General features: G+C 45.0%; 1 long non-coding RNA gene and 1 other non-coding gene across 2 annotated transcripts; both read left to right on the top strand.

Moving 5' to 3' along the window:
* The first annotated feature begins 37 nt into the window (after window positions 1-37).
* Window positions 38-6,377, top strand: LOC106004432. Its single transcript, XR_001177425.2, has 3 exons — window positions 38-408; window positions 490-636; window positions 6,339-6,377. It is a non-coding gene; the product is annotated as an uncharacterized LOC106004432 (long non-coding RNA).
* A 2,092-nt stretch (window positions 6,378-8,469) lies between these two features.
* TRNAK-CUU lies at window positions 8,470-8,542 on the top strand. The gene has a single exon. It is a non-coding gene; the product is annotated as a tRNA-Lys (tRNA).
* The last annotated feature ends 11,286 nt before the right edge of the window (window positions 8,543-19,828 follow it).

Genomic DNA, 19,828 nt, shown 5'->3' with positions numbered 1-19,828 from the left:
CGCGCGCCCCCGCCCGCCAGCCAACCGGCCCGCCCAGGGGGCGCTGCACCCGCGCCCGCCACCCAGCCGGCTGCACCTGGCTGTCGCCTGGCTGCAAATTACAGACCCAGCTCGCCCCCGCGCACGCGCGCGTCTCGGGGCCTGCACCTGCCCGCTCCATCCCGCAGGCCTAACGGGACCGCGCCTCAGGCCTCCGCTCCCGACACCCAGAGCCCATGGGCACCTGCGGAGGCGCCTCCGTCGCCTCTGAATCCAGAGCGCTTCTTCCTACCTTCCTGGTCTGCGGAGTCCAGGGTCAGCCCTGATTTCACAGCCGCAACCCGAGCGGCCAAGCTGGGTTAACTTCGTCTCCAAGATGAGGGCAATACCTACCTTATGGGAGCCGTCGTGCCCCTGAAGTGTTCTAAGGTACGTACATGGCCAGGCACCTGCTCTCTGCTACGCACAAAACAGCTGAAATCTGCTGCACCTCTTGGTCTCTCTTACCAGATCATAAAACTATGGCTTGAGGATTTCGATGTCCAACAGATTCTTTAACATGTAATAAATGAATGAACCTCACCAAGTTCCATTGCTATGGGAACGCAGCACCGAAGTTTCGAGACAAAAATCACAAGAACCGCTGATGGACCCCAGGTATTTTCAAAACCTGTTCGTTGCTCTATGTTATTCGTCCCTTCAAAGAAATAACATTTTCTTTTACTTACTTTCCTACTGTTTCATTTTATACTTCCTTACTTTCAACTTTCCTCTATTTAAACGCTATTTTTGCTTATCTTATTGGTTTAGTAGTTTATTGGATTAAATACACTTTCTTTACTTTTACTATTTTTTGGTAATCACAGGATTAATGAGTATAGATGTCCCTCTGAGAATGGCTAAAGCTGTGTCCATTAGTGTTTCATATGAAGTGTTTTTTCTTAAAAATTTCCAGACGATCTGTAGTTTGTTTTTCCCGTTTTCTTTATTGAAGGTGTAGATAGTTCACATAAAAGCAAAATGCACGTTTTTAAAAAGATTTTATTTATTTGACACAGAGAGACACAGTGAGAGAGGGAACACAAGCAGAGGGAGTGGAAGAGGGAGAAGCAGGGTTCCCGCTGAGCAGGGAGCCAGATGTGGGGCTTGATCTCAGGGTCCTGGGATCAGGACCTGAGCTGAAGGCAGACACTTAACAACGGAGCAACCCAGGTGCCCCAAAATGCACATTTTAAAAAATTTATTTGAGAGCCAGTGAGAAAGAGTGTAGGAGCAGGGTGGGAGGGGCAGCAGGAGAAGCAGACTCCCTGCTGAGCAGAGAGCCCAACTCAGGGCTCTATCCCAGACCCAGAGATCAGGACCGGAGCCCCCCAAACGTCCCAAAACGCGTGTGTTTTGAAATCAAAGCCTATGTAACCACCACCAGTTCAAACCTAGAACGTTTCCAGGGCTCCAGAGAAAACAGGGGATCGCTATCCTGACTTCTATCCTACAGGTTAATTTTACCTATTTTTGAATGTCATTTTTTTTTAAGATTTTATTTATTTGACAGACAGAGATCACAATTAGGCAGAGAGGCAGGCAGAGAGAGAGGAAGGGAAGCAGGCTCCTTGCGGAGCAGAGAGCCTGATGTGGGGCTCGATCCCAGGACCCTGGGATCATGACCTGAGCCGAAGGCAGAGGCTTTACCCACTGAGCCACCCAGGCGCCCCTGAACGTCATTTAAAAACAGCTTGTTGGGTGCCTTCGTGGCTCTCTGCTCAGCGCATCTTGCTCTCTGCTCAGCATCTTGCTCTCTGCTCAGCGGGGAGCCTGCTAACCCCCTCTCTCTCTGCCTGCCTCTCTGCCTACTTGTGATCTCTGTCAAATAAATAAATAAAATCTTTTGAAAAATAAAAATAAAAACAGCTTGTTAGGCTGTGCCTGGGTGGCTCAGTTAAGTGTCTGCCTTTGGCTCAGGTCATGATCCCAGGGTTTGGGGATCTCTCCTGACTCTCTGGACTTTCTGCTTGGGGGTGGGGAGTCTGCTTCTCTCTCTGCCTCTGTCCCTCATGAATAAATAAAAATAAAATCCTTAAAAAAAAAAAAAGCTCATTTCCCGTCTTTCGCTCAATATAATGTTCTTCAAACATCCCTGTTGTTCTGTGTGCCGATTGTTTCTTGGTCACTATGTAATATTTGATTTATAAATACAAACAGTTTATCCTCCTGTTGATGGACATTTGGGTTGTTTCCAACTTGGGGACCACTATGAATAAAGCTGCTGTTTACTTTCGTGTGAAAGTCTTTTTGTGAACTCATTTCAGTATACATGCGGGAGTGGAGCTGCTGGGTCACGGATTATATTTGTATAAGGATCACCAAACAGTTTTGCACAGTGCCTGTACCATTTTATACGCCACTAGCAATGGGTGTGTGAGTGGCGGTTGCTCCACACCCTCGCAACACTAGGCATCCTCAGTCTTTTTAAGATGTTATTTATTTGTGGGAGAGCGAGCAGAAGCAGGAGGAGCGGCAGGCAGAGGGAGAAGCAGGCTCTTTCCCACTGAGCAGGGATCCTGATGTGAGACTCTATCCCAGGATCATGACCTAAGCCAAAGGCAGACACTTAACCAACTGAGCCACCTGTGCACCCCTTGTCAGTTTTTTTAAGTGTAGCCTTTCTGCTATGTGCCTAGTGATATCTCCTTGCGGTATTCTTTGCGTGTCCTTGACCTGTAGAGAAGTGATGCTCCTTATCATGTTCTTTTTGACCATTGGGATAGCTTCTTTTGTAAAGTGCCTGTTGACAGACACTCCCCTGAGAATTAGCCCATTTTATAACCTGGGTTGTTTGATATATAGGAATTCTTCATGTCTGGATAAGAGTTCTTTGCCATATGTATATATTTAGAACATACACTCCCAGTTGTGGCTTTCCTTTTCCCTCTAATATCTTTTGATGAGTGGAGATGTTTTTATTTTTTGGTTAGTGTTTTTCGTGTCTCCTTAAAAGAAAAAATCTCCTACCCCAAAGGTCATGAAGAATTTCTCTTATCTTTTCTTCTAAAAGCTTTTGTACTTAAGTGTATGATCTATCTCAAATTAATTTTTGTATATAGTGTGAGACAGAGGCCAGATTCATCTTATTTTCATATAGATATCCAGTAGATACCTACTTACCTTTTCTTACACTGACCACTCTGTCTTATTTAGCTCGCTTTGTCTTGAAATCCCAGTAAGCCCTCCAGACTTGTTGTTCTTTGAGATTGTCTTAGACTTTCTAAGTCCTGTGCATTTCCTTTTTTTTTTTGTAAACAAACCTTAAGCTTTTTTTTTTTTTTTTTTTTTTTTTTTTTATTTCATTTATTTGTTTGTCAGAGAGAGAGCGAAAGAGCACAAGCAGGGAGAGCAGCAGGGAGAGACAAAGGGAGAAACAGACTCCCTGCTAAGGAGGGAGCCCAATGCAGAATTGATCCCAAAATCGTGGGATCCTGACCTGAGCCCAAGGCAGATGCTTAACCAACTGAGCCACTCAGGCACTCACCATAGTCCACTCCTGTGCATTTCCATATAAAGTACAGAACCAGCTGTGAGGGGTGCCTGGGTGGCTCAGCTGAAGGCAGTTGAGCATCACCCTTCAGCTCAGGTCATGATCTCTCAGGGTCCTGGGATGGAGTCCCGCATCGGCTCTCTGCTCAGTAGGGAGTCTGCTTCTCCTCTGCCACTCACCCAGTCTCATGCTCTCTCTCTCTCAAATAAATAAATAAAATCTTTTTAAAAAAAAGAATCAACTGTTAATTTCTAGCAAAAAGATCTGCTTGATACTCTGCTATCAATGATACTCCTATGAAAATCACTCAATTCTTTAAATATTCCTAACTTAGTTCCTTTAACTTTTATTCTCTTACTAGTACCCATCTGGAGGGAGACCAACTACCTTTCCTATTATTTTAATCATTCCTTGACTGAATCAAGTCAGCTTCATTCCTAGAGTCAGACTGTTCCAGGCACATAAAAAAAAAAAAAGATTTTATTTACTTATTTTAGAGAGAACAAGCAGGAGGAGGGCCAAAGGGAGAGGGAGAGAAGCACACTGAGCAGGCAGCCTGACGCTGGGCTCAATCCCAGGACTCTAAGACCACCACCTGAGCCTAAACCAAGAGTCTGATGCTCAACCAACTGAGTCACCCAGGCACCCCCAGGCATACACCTGCTTATTTTTTTTTAAAGGATTTTATTTATTTATTTAAGAGAGAGAACATGAGGTGGATGGCGCAGAGGGAGAGAGAGAAGCAGACTCCCCACTAAGCAGAGAGTCGTGGAGCTCTATCCCAGGATCCGGAGATCATGACCTGAGCCGAAGGCAGAGGCTTTAACCCACTGAGCCACCCACGCGAGCCTATATATTTTAATATCCAAAAAAGAAAAGGGGGTCACCTGGGTGGAGATTAAGACAGTTAAGTGTCTGCCTTTTACTCAGGTCATGATCCCAGGGTCCTGGGATCTAACCCTCAGTCGGGCGCCATGCTTATAAGGGAGTCTGCTTCTTCCTCTCCGTCTCCCTCTGCCTGCCACTTCCCTTGCTTGTGCTCTCTCTCTGTCAAAGGGATAAGTAAGGGCACCTGGGTGGCTCAGTTGGTTAAGCATCTGCCTTGGACTCAGGTCATGATCCTGGGATCAAGCCCTGCATCAGGCTCCCTGCTCAGCAAGGAGTCGGCTTCTCCCTCTCCCTCTGTCCCTCCTCTCACTCTCTCAAAAAAATAGAAATCTTTAAAAAAAAAAAAAAAAGAGATAAATAGGGGCACCTGGGTGGCTCAGTGGGTTAAGCCTCTGCCTTTGGCTCAGGTCATGATCTCGGGGTACCTGGGATAGAGTCCCGAATCAGACTCTCTACTCAGCAGGGAGCCTGCTTCCTTCTCTCTCTCTCTCTCTCTCTCTCTCTCTGCGCCTGCCTCTCTGCTTACTTGTGATCTCTCTCTGTCAAATAAAATCTTTTTAAAAAAGAGAGATAGGGCGCCTGGGTGGCTCAGTGGGTTAAGCCGCTGCCTTCGGCTCAGGTCATGATCTCAGGGTCCTGGGATCGAGTCCCGCATCGGGCTCTCTGCTCAGCAGGGAGCCTGCTTCCCTCTCTCTCTGCCTGCTTCTCTATCTACTTGTGATTTCTCTCTGTCAAATAAATAAATAAAATCTTTAAAAAAAAGAGAGAGAGAGATAAGTAAAATAAAATAAAATCTTGAAAAAGTAAGGAAAAAGCCTGCTAGGATTCAGGATTGAAATTGCATTGAATCTACAGACTAACATGGAAAGAACTGACTTCTTAACAACACTGTCTTCCAATCCATAAGTATATGTCTCCATTTATGAGAGTAAAGATACTTATTTAATTTCTGTCAACAATGTTTTGTAGTAAATTTAATACATCTCTTGCTAAATGTGTTCATAAATATTTTGATACTATTATAAATGGTCTTTGAAAATTTCATTCTCCAATAGTTTGTTGCTAGTATATAGAAAACAGTTGGGTTTTGTTATACTGACCTTATATCCACTGACTTTGCTAAGTTCACATATTTGTCCTAATACTTTTGATTATCTCTTAGATCTGAGAAATTGTTTAATTCCCAAGCAAAATTTTAGAAAACCATTCTGTGGTTAATTTCTATTTATATTGGGCTATAATTAAAGTTTCTGAATTACAGAATCTCCTGGGATTTAAATATTTGTCATCATATTCTTTTTTTTTTTTTAAGATTTTATTTATTTACTTGACAGAGAAATCACAAGTCAGCAGAGAGGCAGGCAGAGAGAGAGGGGGAAGCAGGCTTCCTGCTGAGCAGAGAGCCCGATGCGGGGCATCTATCATAGGACCCTGAGATCGTGACCTGAGCCAACGGCAGAGGCTTAACCCATTGAGCCTCCCAGGCGCCCCTAAAATTTGTCATCATATTCTTTATGGCCAGGTACATAATTGATTTCTATGGACATAAAGAGTGTATATTCTCTGTAGATTAGAAAGTGTTCTTGCTGTTAAATCAAGCTTACGAACTGTATTATACAGTTCCTCTATCATTTGCTTTTTTGCCAAATTAAATGAAATTCAGTTAAATTGTGAAAATGAATATTATTTATTCATTTACCCGTGTTTGGTTCATAAACATCTATGACTCAGGTTTTCTTTACAGATTATGGATCATTATTAATTTTACTTACAAATATGGAAAATATATTATGTTACGTTATACATACATGTACAGTATTATGTGTTCTTATTAAATGATAGCATTTTTGATGTTTTTAATGTATCTGGCCTTAATTTTAATTTTATCTGATGACAATATCTCATTCCTGCTTTCCTTTTGTTTGTATTTTTTTTAAAGCTTTTATTTATTTGTTTGAGAGAAAGAGCACAGAGGGACAAGCAGACTCCCCACTGAGTACAGAGAGCCTGAGGCAGGGCTCCATCCCAGGACCCGGAGATCAGGACCGGAGCTAAAGTCAGATGCATAACCAACTGAGCCACCCAGGTACCTCTTCTTACTTGTATTTTTATGATCTGTATCTGTCCATGACTTTGTTTTCAAAGAGAAAGAGAACAAGCAGGGGAAGCAGCAGAGGGAGAGAGAGAGAGAAGCAGGCTCTCCCAACCCCCAAGCAGGAAGCCCCTGCAGGGCTCAATCATGGGACCCTGGGATCATGATCTGAGCCCAAGGCAGCTGCTTAATTGACTGAGCCATCCAGGCTTCCCGTTTTTTAACACTTTAAATGCAAATCATTAACAGGTGGGTTTGTAACAACTCAATCTGTTGTCTTTGGTTTTCTAAATAGGAGAATTAGGTTTATTTGCACTTACTAACCTGGAATCTGTTGTGCTTTAGTCTATCCATTAATTTCCATTCGTTTTAAACCTTAGCTTTAAACCTTGCATTTGCCTTAAACCTTCAGATCCTGTGGTTCCATGCTCAGCAGGGAGCCTCCTTTTTCTCTGCCTGACTTTCCCCTTGCTTGTGCTTGTGCTCTCTCAATCTAACAACAACCCAAAAAACCTTTAAAAAAATGAATTATTCACAAGTACTGTATTCTTCACCTGCCCAATATTGAGATCTCTTTTCTAATATAATTATCAGTTGGCTAGAGAACTTTTGAGTATTTTCTTTAGCTAGCATCTCCGGGCAATATATTGAGCCCTTGAGTATCTACAATTGTCTTTCTTGAGTCCCAAAAGATGAATGACATTTTGTCCAGGAATAGGACTTTGGGCTCTGAGTTGCAGTTTCCTTTCTGTTTGTAGATATTACTTTCCATTTCCAGTGCAGCAAATGAGACTTCTCAGGCTAATTTTATTTGCTTTCCTTTTTTTTTTTTTGACAGAGAGTGGAGTGGGGGAGGGGCAGAGGGAGAGGGAGAAGCAGACTCCCAGCTGAGTGGGGAGCCCAATGCGGGGATCCCAGGCTCCAGGACCCTGGGATCATGACCTGAGCTGAAGTCAGGCAGACACTCAACTGATTGAACCAACCAGGCATCCTGGGAGACAGGGAATCCCAAGCAGGCCCCACACCCAGCTTGAAGCCCCACCTGAAACTCTATCTCAGGACCCTGAGATCATAATCTGAGCTCAAATCAAGAGTCTGGTGCTCACCAAACTGAGCCACCCAGGCAACCCTGCTTTCCTATTTAAAAATAGCCTCTTCCTTCCGTGTGAAAATTTGTATACTGCTCCTGTCACCCACGAAGTTCAGGAATTTTGCCAGGATGTGTGAACATGTGTTTCTTTATTATTTTTACTACTGTCGGGGGGTGTCAGCAACATAAACACAATCAAGGTTTATCAAGCCTGATATAGGGAAAAAAAAAGAAACAAAGTACAACATTGTACATTAAAAATGAAGTACAACTACAGAATCGATTAGCTCAAAGACTTATCACAGGATCTCATATGCTCTCTTAAGTGCTTTCTTTCTTTTTTTTTTTTTTTAAAGATTTTATTTATTTATCTGACAGAGATCACAGTAGACAGAAAGGCAGGCAGAGAGAGAGGAGGAAGCAGGCTCCCCGCGGAGCAGAGAGCCCAATGTGGGGCTTGATCCCAGGACCCCAGGATCATGACCCCAGCCAAAAGCAGAGGCTTTAACCCACTGAGCCACCCAAGAGCCCCATCTTTCTTTCTTTTTTAAAGTAAGTTCAAGGCCCAATGCAGGGTTTGAACTCATGACCTGGAAATCAAGTCCCATGGTCTACCCACTGAGCCAGCCAGGTACCCATCTTAGGCTCTTAATTGGAAAGTATTTTCATCATCACTGGGAACTGAACCCTTCAGTAGCATCCATCAGGTTGTAGAGGCTTGTTAAGATTTGTTAAATTAAGAAAAAAAAAAGATTTGCTAAATCATAACTTTATTTAATATTGGTCATCTCCTGAACTAAAGTGTCACATGTGGACAGTGGGAACCCTATCCACTCCTATAGCCAATCTAACATGAGCAACTTTCCCTACCGGAAATGACACTGGGGAGCCTGGCTGGCTCAGTTGGTAGAGCACGTGACTCTTGATCTCATGGTCATGAGTTCAAGTCCCACGTTGGGCGTAGAGCTTACTTAAAGTAAGAATAGAGCAGAAATGACCTTAAACTTCTTCCTGGATTCAAGTTCATAGGAACAGAAAGTAGAATAGAGGTTACCAGGAGCTGGTGGGTATTGGGGTAGAAGATGGAGACTTACTGTTTAATGGAAACAGAATGTCACACTGTAGATGATGGAAAACTTCTGGTAATGGATAGTGGACACAGTTGTGTACTTCTGCCACTGAATTAGGCAAAGAGTTAAATTGCAGACACCTGGGTGCCTCAGTCCGTTAAGCGTCTGCCTTCGGCTCAGTCCAAATCCAGGGGTCCTGGAATCAAGCTCGCATCTGGCTCCCTGCTCAGCAGGGAGACCGCTTCTCTCTCTGTCCCTCCAGCCCCAAGCCTCATTCACGCTCTCTTTCTTGTAAAAGTAAATAAATAAAATATATTTTTTTAAGTTAAATTGGGGGGGCGCCTGGGTGGCTCGGTGGGTTAAGCCTCTGCCTTCAGCTTGGGTCATGATCCCAGTCCTGGGCTGGAGCCCCGCATCGGTCTCTCTGCTCAGCAGGGAGCCTGCTTCCCTCTCTCTCTGCCTGCTGCTCTGCCTACTTGTGATCTCTCTCCCTCTGTCAAATAAAGAAATAAAATCTTTTTTAAAAAGTTATGGTAAATCTTATGTATATTTTATCGCAATTAAAAAAAATCCTTCCTAGATTTTTAAAACACAAGCAAAAAATATAAAGTGAAGAACTCGGAATTTTCCCATGGCGGATATATAATATGACAGCAGATTCACAATACAAAAGCACATCTGCGAAACTCAGAAGTGGGCATTTTTGTGTCCAGAGTAGCCCAATTTGTAGAGTCAGAAAGCAGAATGGTGGTTGCTAGGAAATGAGGAGTTTAGTGAGGACAGAGTTTCTTTCATTTTTTAAAGATGTTATTTATTTATTTATTTTAGAGAGAGACAATGAGAGAGAGCATGTGAGGGGAGAAGGTCAGAGGGAAAAGCAGACTCCCCATGGAGCAGGGAGCCCGATGCAGGGCTCGACCCCTGGACTCTCGGCATCATGACCTGAGCCAAAGGCAGTTGCTCAACCAACCGAGCCGCCCAGGTGCCCAAGGACAGCATTCCGAAGGGGAAAATGGAAGGCGTCCCAGAGGCGGATGACAGTGATGGTGTCACAACAGCATCAATGTACCTAATGCCACTGAACACTGACAGTCAAAAATGGTGACAATGGGGACACCTGGGTGGCTCAATGGGTTAAGCCTCTGCCTTCGGCTCAGGTCATTATCCCGGGGTCCTGGGATTGAGCCCCTCATTGGGCTCTCTGCTCCAAGGGGAGCCTGCCTCCCCTCTCTCTCTCTGCCTGCCTCTCTGCCTACTTGTGATCCTGTCTGTCAAATAAATAAAATCTTTTTTTAAAATGGTGACAATGACAAAAATTTATGTTCTGTACATTTTACCATAACCTTTAAAAGTTGTGTTAAGTGGGCATTTGGGGTTCTAGCTTTGGCCCTCTAAAACAAACACTATGAAGTCTCTGGTGACTCAGGATGTGGAGAAAGAGATGCGGTTCGTTTATGTGCTCGCGGAAGGGGGACACACACAACACTCAGCTCCAAGGGGAAAACACAAATAACCAGGGCAAATTTGTATAGAATTAAAAAAAAAAAAAAATCTGGAGGGGCGCCTGGGTGGCTCAGTCAGTTAAGCATCTGCCTTCAGCTCAGGTCATGATCCCGGGGTCCTGGGAGCGAGCCCTGTGTCAGGCTCCCTGCTCAGTGGCGAGTCTGCTTCTACCTCTCCCTCTGCCCCTACCTCCTGCTAATAAATAAATATCTATAAAAAATAAAAATAAATACATGAATGGAATCTGAAAATGGTATTGTGTGTTTGATTTCCTTTTTTTCTGAAGGGAAAGTTCCCATGATTTGGGACAGAATTGCTAGAAGTCTATGGAAGCAGAAGAGAGTAAATAATGGTGCCCTCATATGCAAATGTACTTTTCAGGTATGATCTGTCTGTGACCAGTCCCTGGCCCTGCTCCCCAGCCCAGGGAATTAGGGAACCTTTAGCTCCTGGGAGTGTGCAGAATCCCCTGTCGCCACCAGGGAGCAGGAGACCCCGTGTGGTAGCGATCAGGTAGGTGCTGCCGCAGGGAGTGAATGCTCTTGGGGGCATAATTTTGTACCCTCAGTCTTCCGGGGCCCGCAGACTCTCCAGCTCCCCTCAAGCAGGAAAAGTAGTTGCCAGAAATTCGGGTGTACTGCCCATTCTGTCCTCTCTCTCAACCCCCAGGAGGAGCATCCAAATTTCTCAGCTCCTGTGACAGACCTGATTTCTTTCCCTGGTGATTTTTATCTCAGTACCGAGATCCCTCCTGCTTAGGTGCCCGTGGTAAATTGTTTCCTGAGCATTTTCAGGGGGGACCGCTAGCTTTTGTGCCAGCTAGAAAAAGAAGTCTGTTCTGGGCAGACAGGGCTGGCAGGCAAAGCATTTGGCGAGCTGACTGATGGTTCTCAGTAGGTTAGAAAAAGATGCTCTTGGGGCGCCTGGGTGGCTCAATGATTAAGCCTCTGCCTTCAGCTCAGGTCTTGATCCCAGGGTCCCAGGATCAAGCCGCATATGGGCTTCTGCTCAGCTGGGAGCTGGCATCTCTTTCTCCCACTGCTGCTTCCCCTGCTTGGGTTCTCTGGATATCTCTCTGTCAAATAAATAAATAAAATCTTTAAAAAAGAAAGAAAGAAAGAAAAAGATCCGCCCTTCCTGAACAGCCCTCGGTGAGCGTCCTGAGTGCTTACTGAGTACCAGACCCTGTGCGTATGGAGGGTTTCAGCTGCCTCCATTTTAACCTCAGATTTGCTGGTTGGGTGCTCCTCTCCAGCTTGGCTCTTGGCTCAGGTGGAAGACCCCCAGGGCAAATCATCCCCCCATTCCACCTCCCCACCACGGGAACCGAAAACTACCCCCTCCAGCAATAAGGACTTTCCTGAGCCAGCAAGACCCCGGCCACAACTGACCCCAAGACAGTGATCCAGGATTTGACTTTCACCGCCTACCCGCACCCCCCATTTTCCTATATGAACCCAGAGGTATTTTCACCACTTTGCAGAGACTGTCTTCGAGGGGGCTAGTCTGCTGCCTTTGTGGTGTTGACCTCCCTGAAGTAAATCCTTCTCTTGATTCACCACCACTGGACTCTCTGCCTTTGGATTTTGTCAGCCGCAAGGGATGGAGCCTGGTCTATTTGGAACCCCCGGGTCTTTGCACGTACATCTTGTCTAGTCTTGTGTGACCACAAGGCAGCCACTACTACTGTCCACGTTTTTCTGATAAGAACCTGGGTGTGAGTGCAAGCAGCACACGGCCAGCAGGTAGAGCTCACACCAAAGGGAGGAGCAATGACCTTGGTTGCCCTAAACTTCCCCCGCCCATTGCACTAGGGGGAGTCCCAGCTGTTGCAAAAGCCTTTCACAGGAGCTCTCCGCGTCCCCCTCCTCCCCGTCTACCCCCACTATAGTAAGAGTGATTTTTTAAAACTCTTTATTGTCATGCTAATGAATGTAATAATGGATTTGTAGTGTTTGGGTTATAATAAAAATAAGGTCCAACTAGGCTAAGGAATGAAGCTTTATCAATTTCTCCCACTGTTCCCTCACATCACCTTCCTGGCCCCCTAAGAGGTAACTACCATCCTGACTTTTGCGCTAATCTTTTTTTTTTTTTTTTTTTTTAAATCTCTACACCCAATGTGGGGCTCAAACACACTAATCTTTTTTTTTTTTTTTAAAGATTTTATTTATTTATTTGACAGACAGAGATCACAAGTAGGCAGAGAGACAGGCAGAGAGAGAGAGGAGGAAGCAGGCTCCTTGCTAAGCAGAGAGCCCGATGTGGGGCTCGATCCCAGGACCCTGGGATCATGACCTGAGCCGAAGGCAGAGGCTTTAACCCACTGAGCCACCCAGGCGCCCCTCAAACACACTAATCTTTATCACACATACGTGTATATCTAGATAATAAGATATTTAGTCTTGGGGCGCCTGGGTGGCTCAGTTAAGTGTTGGGCTCTTGATTTTGGCTCAGGTCATGATCTCAGGGTGGTGAGATCAAGCCCCGTGTCAGGTCAACGGGGACCCTGCTTGATCCCCTCTCCCTCTGCCCCTCTCCTTGTTCACATCCCTTCTCTCTCTAAAAAAAAAAAATTAAAACTTAAAAATATATATATTTAGTCTTGTCTAGTTTTGAACTCTATAGAAATGAAAGGACACGGTATGCATTCTTCTGAGACTATCTTTTCGTGATTTGTCCCCGCTGATGTGTACAGTTAGAATTGATGTGTTCATTGTTGCATAGTATTCCATTATATGAACATTCCACAATGTCCTTTTTTTTTTTAAGATTTTATTTATTAATTTATTTGAGAGACAGAGAGAGAGCATGAGCGCGCGAGGCAGAAGGAGAGGGACAAGCACTCTCCCGGCTGAGCAAGGAGCCCGATACGGGACTTGATCCCAGTACTCTGGGATCATGACTTGAGCTGAAGGCCAAGGCTGAACCACCCAGGTCCATTTCATTTTTGGTAGATATATATGTTTAGTTTTGGATACCGTAAATGTTTATATAAACATTCTTGTTCCTAGCTCCTTACAGATGTGCACAAAGGCTTCCCTAGGATACAAAGCGTTTACAAATCTCTTTGGACCATTAAATTATGAGCAGGCACCAAGGTTTTATTATAGTCTTACTGTAACAAGAATGGCTTCTGACAGAGCAGGTCAAAGATTTCTCTCTTGGTAGAAACACCTAAAGGGAGAAAAATGACTAGGTAATTTAAAGGAAAAAATACTTTTCTGTATTTCTCTGTTACTCTCAATACTTGAGTACTTCTGACACCAGGTGGGGAGGGAGGATCCCATACCAAGTAATTCTCTGACACCAGCTGGGGGGTCCTACCATTTAACTCAATTCTGATGCCATCTACCTGAGGTTACCCCACAAGTTAAGATCTCAGCCTGCAATGCAGAACCCGGGTGGCTCAGTCGTTAAGCATCTGCCTGTGGCCCAGGTCATGATCCCGGGGCCCTGGGATGGAACCCTGCAGTGGGCTTCCTGCTCCATGGGGGGCGGAGGGCCAACTTCTCCCTCTCCCTCTGTCTGCCGCTGCCCCTGCTTGTGTTCTCTGCCAAATAAATAAAATCTTAAAAAAAAAAAAGAGCTCAGCCCACAAGATAGTCCCCTCTCCACCCCCATGTCAGATACCAACAGCAAGTCTCAACTGTCACCTGTACTGATCTGCTGGCTATAATCAGAAGTTCCCACTAGCCCCTCCTGGTGTTCAATGAGCTTCTTAGATAGGCTCTTAGAATTCACAAAAACAGTAGACTTCAAACAAATAAAAGAAACGTATACTTACTAGATTACCAGTTTATTACAAAGGACCTAGGTCAGGAACAGCCAAATGGAAGAGGCGCATTGGGCAAGGCAGGTGAAGGCATAGAGCTTCCATGCTCCCTCTGGGCACACCACTCTCCCACCTCCGTCTGTCCACCAACCAGAAGGTCTGCAAACCCATGACTTTTGGGATTTTTTTTTTTTTTTTTTTTTAGATTTTATTTATTCGATAGATCACAAGTAGGCAGAGAGGCAGGCAGAGAGAGAGGGGGAGGCAGGCTCCCTGCTGAGCAGAGAACCCGATGTGGGACTCAATCCCAAGACCCTGAGATCATGACCTGAGCCACAGGCAGAGGCTTAACCCACTGAGCCACCCAGGCGCCCTATTTTTTATTTTTTACTTTCTTTTTTTTTTTTTTTCTGTAGTCTACTTTAACATATAAAACTTCCTTTAGAAATTTCCTTTACCTCTAAACCCTCCCTTGAAGATACGTGTTGGCAATCATCCCCCGAGCATATGGTCCACCGATATACGAAGGGTCTCATGACGAGGTTTTATTAGACAGTAATAAATGACCTTTTCCCAACAATAGCTAGCCCTCTCAAAGTCCTGGAAACCTTGCTTCCAAAATTCCTTAGAGACATTCGCTATCCCTAATCTTCTCCAGACTGGAAAGTATATAATGGGCCACTCCTCATGACCCTGGTATCTATGGGTCCTGTCCCTGTGCTTTAATAAAACGACCTTTTTGCACCAGAGGCGTCTGAAGAATTCTTTCTTGGCCATAGGTTTCAAACCCTAACATTCTTTCCCACAACGACCTCACTAACATAAACTCTGGGGTTGGTTGAAAGAAGCTTGTTATGAATAACAAAAGACATCTTTACCACACTGACCACTTAGGAAATTCCAAGGGTTTTAGGAGCTCTGTGATAGGAACTGGGACTAAGACCATTTTTTTTTTCTTTTTTAAGATTTTATTTATTTATTTGACAGAGATCACAAGTTGGCAGAGAGGCAGGCAGAGAGAGAGGAAGGGAAGCAGGCTCCCTGCTAAGCAGAGAGCCTGATGTGGGGCTTGATCCCAGGACCCAGGGATCATGACCTGAGCCGAAGGCAGAGGCTTTAACCTACTGAGCCACCCGGGTATCCCCTAAGACGAATTTCTTATGATAAATTACATCTAGTAATCATGATTAGATTGTATACAAAAGAAATGTCTCATTAAAGATCTTTTGACTTTTGGGGGTGCCTGGCTGTCTCAGGCATAGAACATGTGACTCTTGATCTCAGGGTTGTGAGTTCAAGTCCCATGTTGGGCATGGAGCCTACTTTTAAATCAATCAGTCAATAATCTTCAGACTCTTGACTGATAGCTGGCAGTAAACGTTAGCAGATGGGTATTTAGTTTCTCAGAAGAAATTTTAATTTCATTATAATCCTCCATAAAATTGCTTAAATATTTTATCAGCAATGCTACTGGCTTCCCAGAGGGGGCTGTGAATTAGCATCCCCCCCCCGCCATGTTTAAGACAGTTTTTCTTCTCTAATAATTTAAGTGTTAAATAACAAAAATTCGACCCTGTAGATTTGAAAGATCTAATCGGCTTTATTAATCGGTTCATGAATCCGGCAGCATCCCATCTAATAAGTGGAGAACTCCCAGGGGCTGTACGAAATGGAAGGCCAAAGAAAAGAAAGAATTATTTCATATGCCTTGCCTTAGGCAGAAAGACAGGGGTCTTATTAGGTGGGTTACCTTCATCTTCCTTTGTTGGGGTGGGTGGAAAGATTGACATATGACAAGATTTCCTCATTGGTGCTGACTGGAAAATTCCTGACTTCTAGTTAAGACTACATTTCTAAGGGCGCCTCAGTGGCTCGGTCGTTAGGTGTCTACCTCACGCTCAGGTCATGATTCCAGGACCCTGGGATCGAGCCCCGCACCAAGCTCCCTGCTCGGCGGGAAGCCTGCTTCTCCCTCTCCCATGCCCCCTGCTTATGTTCCCTCTCTTGCTGTGTCTCATCCAATAAATAAATAAAATCTTTTTTTTTAAGATTTTATTTATTTACTTGACAGAGAGATCACAAGTGGGCATAGAGACAGGCAGAAAGAGAGGGAGAAAGCAGGCTCCCTGCTGAACAGAGAGCCCGATGTGGGCCTTGATCCCAAAACCCTGGGATCATGACCTGAGCTGAAGGCAGAGGCTTAACCCACTGAGCCACCCAGGCGCCCCATAAAATCTTTTTTTTCCTTTTTAAAGATATTTTTAATTTTTATTTTCATTTATTTTTTTAAAGATTTTATTTATTTATTTATTTGTTTGTTTATTTTTAAAGATTTTATTTATTTATTTGACAGACAGAGATCACAAGTAGGCAGAGAGGCAGGCAGAGAGAGAGAGGGAAGCAGGCTTCCTGCGGAGCAGGGAGCCCGATGCGGGGCTCGATCCCAGGACCCTGAGATCATGACCCGAGCCGAAGGCAACAGCCCAAACCACTGAGCCACCCAGGCGCCCCTAAGATTTTATTTATTTATCAGAGAGAGAGAGGGGGAGAGAGTGAGCACAGGCAGACAGAATGGCAGGCAGAGGCAGAGGGAGAAGCAGGCTCCCTGCCGAGCAAGGAGTCCTATGTGGGACTCAATCCCAGGATGGTGGGGTTATGACCTGAGCCGAAGGCAGCTGCTTAACCAACTGAGCCATCCAGGCATCCCTAAAGATTTTATTTATTTGACAGAGATCACAGGTACACAGGCAGAGAGAGAGAGAGGAGGAAACCGGCTCCCTGCCAAGCAGAGAGCCCAGTGCGGGGCTTGATCCCAGGACCTTGAGATCATGACCTGAGCTGAAGGCAGAGGCTTTAACCCACTGAGCCACCCAGGCGCCCCAGCGCCCCATAAAATCTTAAAAAAAAAAAAAAGACTATATTTCTGGAGGAGGTTGAGACTGTATTTGGGTTGGGTATTAAGACTAAAGTTTGGTAACATGGCCTAGCATTAGTCAGCCCATTTGGGATCTTGGTTTTCTTTTTAACAGAGCAGAGTTGCTAGATCTAGGAAATACATGTGTTCAATTTTATGTTCCAAAGGGGTTGTGTCAGTTTATACCCTAACCACTGTGGGTGAGAGTTCCTATTGCCCCACATCTTATCCCACAATGGATATTATCTGACTTTTTAATTTCTGCACATTTGGAGGCTTTCAAGTGATAGCTCCTTGCGTTTTTGGGTTTTTTTTTAGGATTTTATTTTATTTATTGGACACAGAGAGAGAGATCACAAGGAGGCAGAGCAGCAGGCTGAGAGAGAGGAGGAAGCAGGCTCCCTGCTGAGCAGAGAGCCCGATGTGGGGCTCGATCCCAGGACCCCAGGACCATGACCTGAGCTGAAGGCAGAGGCCCCAACACACTGAGCCACCCAGGCACCCCTCATCACGGTTTTAATTTGTGTATTCCAGATTACCAATCTGATTGAGCGACTGGTGTTTATTCCGCCCTATTTCTTCTTTTTTGTCCTTTAAAACTAGATCTGGGCTATCCATTATGGAAGCTGCTAGTCACGGTGTTACAGGATTTCTTTTCCCTTAGCGTGTGTGGTTCTTGCTCACGCCTCTTTGAAGAACGTAGAGCTAGTCCAAAGAGTGGTGGCCAACAAAGCAAAGTTGATTCAGTGATAGTACAAAGTTCCTGAAGAGGGAGGGGCCCCAAGAGGGTTGCCGCAGGAGTTTCTGGATCTGTGGGTTTTTATCAGATCGGTGGGTGGTTTTAAAATGATTAATACTGGGGCACCTGGGTGGCTCAGTGGGTTAAAGCCTCTGCCTTCACTCAGGTCATGATCCTGGAGACCTGGGATCGAGCTCATCATCGGGCTCCCTGCTCAGCGGGGAGCCTGCTTCCTCCTCTCTCTGCCTGCCTGTCTACTTGTGATCTCTGTCAAATAAATAGATAAAATCTTTTTAAAAAAATGATTAATACTCCTTGTGCCTGTCATCCAATCAGGTTGTCATGTGGGAAAGGGAGGAGGGCTCCTTCCTAGGTGGTGTAAAATCCTTTTAAGGGTGGTTTCCCCTTAGGGCGGGGGACAGCTTTGTCCCTGCCTGCCTTTCTTCCAACTATCCTTCACCAATATGTGATTATAATTAAAACTAAATAGGGGCGCCCAGGAGGCTCAGTAGGTTAACTGTCTGCCTTTGGCTCAGGTCCTGATCGCGGGGTCCTGGGATGGAGCCCCAAGTCTGGCTCCCTGCTCAGTGGATTCCACTTCTCCCTCTCCCTCTGTCTGTCCCCTGCTCATGCTCTCTCTCGAGCTCTCTTTCTGACAAGTAAATAGATGAAAAATCTTTTAAAAACATCTTTAAGGGCGCCTGGGTGGCTCTGTGGGTTAAGCCGCTGCCTTCAGCTCAGGTCATGATCTCAGGATCCTGGGATCGAGTCCCGCATCGGGCTCTCTGCTCAGCGGGGAGCCTGTTTCCCTCTCTCTCTCTCTGCCTGCCTCTCTGTCTACTGTGAACTCTCTCTGTCAAATAAATAAATAAAATCTTTAAAAAAAAAAAAAAACATCTTTAAGACATGATTAAAAATAAATGAGTAGGGCGCCTGAGTGGCTCAGGTCATGATCCTGGAGCCCCAGGGTGGAGTCCCACATTGGGTTCTCTGCTTGGTGGGCAGCTTCTCCTGCTGACCTCTCCCCTCTCATGCTCTCTCTCTCTCTCAAATAAATAAATACATTCTTTTCTTTTTTAATAAATAAATTCATAAAAATAAAAATGAAGGGGGGTCCTGGGTGGCTCAGTGGGTTAAAGCCTCTGCCTTCAGCTCAAGTCATGATCTGAGGGTCCTGGGATCGAGCCCCATATGGGCTCCCTGCTTGGTGTCTGCTTCTCCCTCTCCAGCTTCCCCTGCTGTGTTCCTTGTCTTGCTGTCTCTGTCATAAGTAAATAAAATCTTTAAAATTTTTTCATTAAATTAAGATGATGGGCCCCTGAGTGGCTCAGTTGGGTAAGTGTCTGGTCTCAGGGTTCTCAGATCAAGCTCTGTGTAGGGCTCTGAGTTTAGAGCAAAGTCTGCTTAAGATTCTCTCTTTCCCTCTGCCTCCTCCCCCACCAATCCCCCCCAACACACATTCTTTAAATAAATATATAAGATCCATTTTTAAAAATCTTTATAAAGAAAAAAGAAAGAAAACAGGGGCACCTGGGTGACTCAGTCTGTTAAGCGTCTGCCTTCAGCTCAGCTCATGACCTGCTTTTAGCCCAGGTCATGATCTCAAGGTCCTAGGATCGAGCCCTGTGTCGGGCAACCAGCTCAGCAGGGTTTGCTTCTCCTCCTGCCTCTGCCCCATTTGTGCTCCCTCTCAAAATCTTTTTTTTTTTTTAAGATTTTGTTTATTTATTTGACAGAGAAAGATGTCAAGAGAGGGAACACAAGCAGAGGAAGTGGGAGAGGGAGAAGCAGGCTTCCTGCTGAGCAGGGCTGGGCTTGATCCCAGAACCCTAGGATCATGACCGAAGCCAAAGGCAGAAACCCAACGACTGAGCGACCCAGGCACGCCTCAAATAAATAAAAACTTAAAACAAAACAAAACAAAAAACAGATGAATAAGTGTTAGAAATATTTCGCTTGTGCTTACCCATTTTAGTAAAAACTCTATCCAAGCTCTACCAATCCCTAAAGATTTCCCAAAACTATTTAAGCACCGAAAGACTTTTTTTTTTCTCTTTTTAAAAAAAATTATTTTACTTTATTTATTTGAGAGAGCATGAGTTGGGGGTGGCAGAGGGAGAAGGAGAAGCAGACTCCTTGCTGAGCCAGGAGCCTGATGTGGGGCTCTATCCCAGGACCTTGATAGCATGACCTGACCTAAAAGCAGCTGGTTAGCCAAATGAGGCGCTCAGGTGCCACACCCAATG

The sequence above is a fragment of the Mustela putorius genome, unplaced genomic scaffold (assembly GCF_011764305.1).
Source record: "Mustela putorius furo isolate JIRA1106 unplaced genomic scaffold, ASM1176430v1.1 tig00000867_pilon_pilon_pilon, whole genome shotgun sequence".
Lineage (NCBI taxonomy): Eukaryota > Metazoa > Chordata > Mammalia > Carnivora > Mustelidae > Mustela > Mustela putorius.
This window is presented reverse-complemented; position numbering and strand designations above follow the sequence as displayed.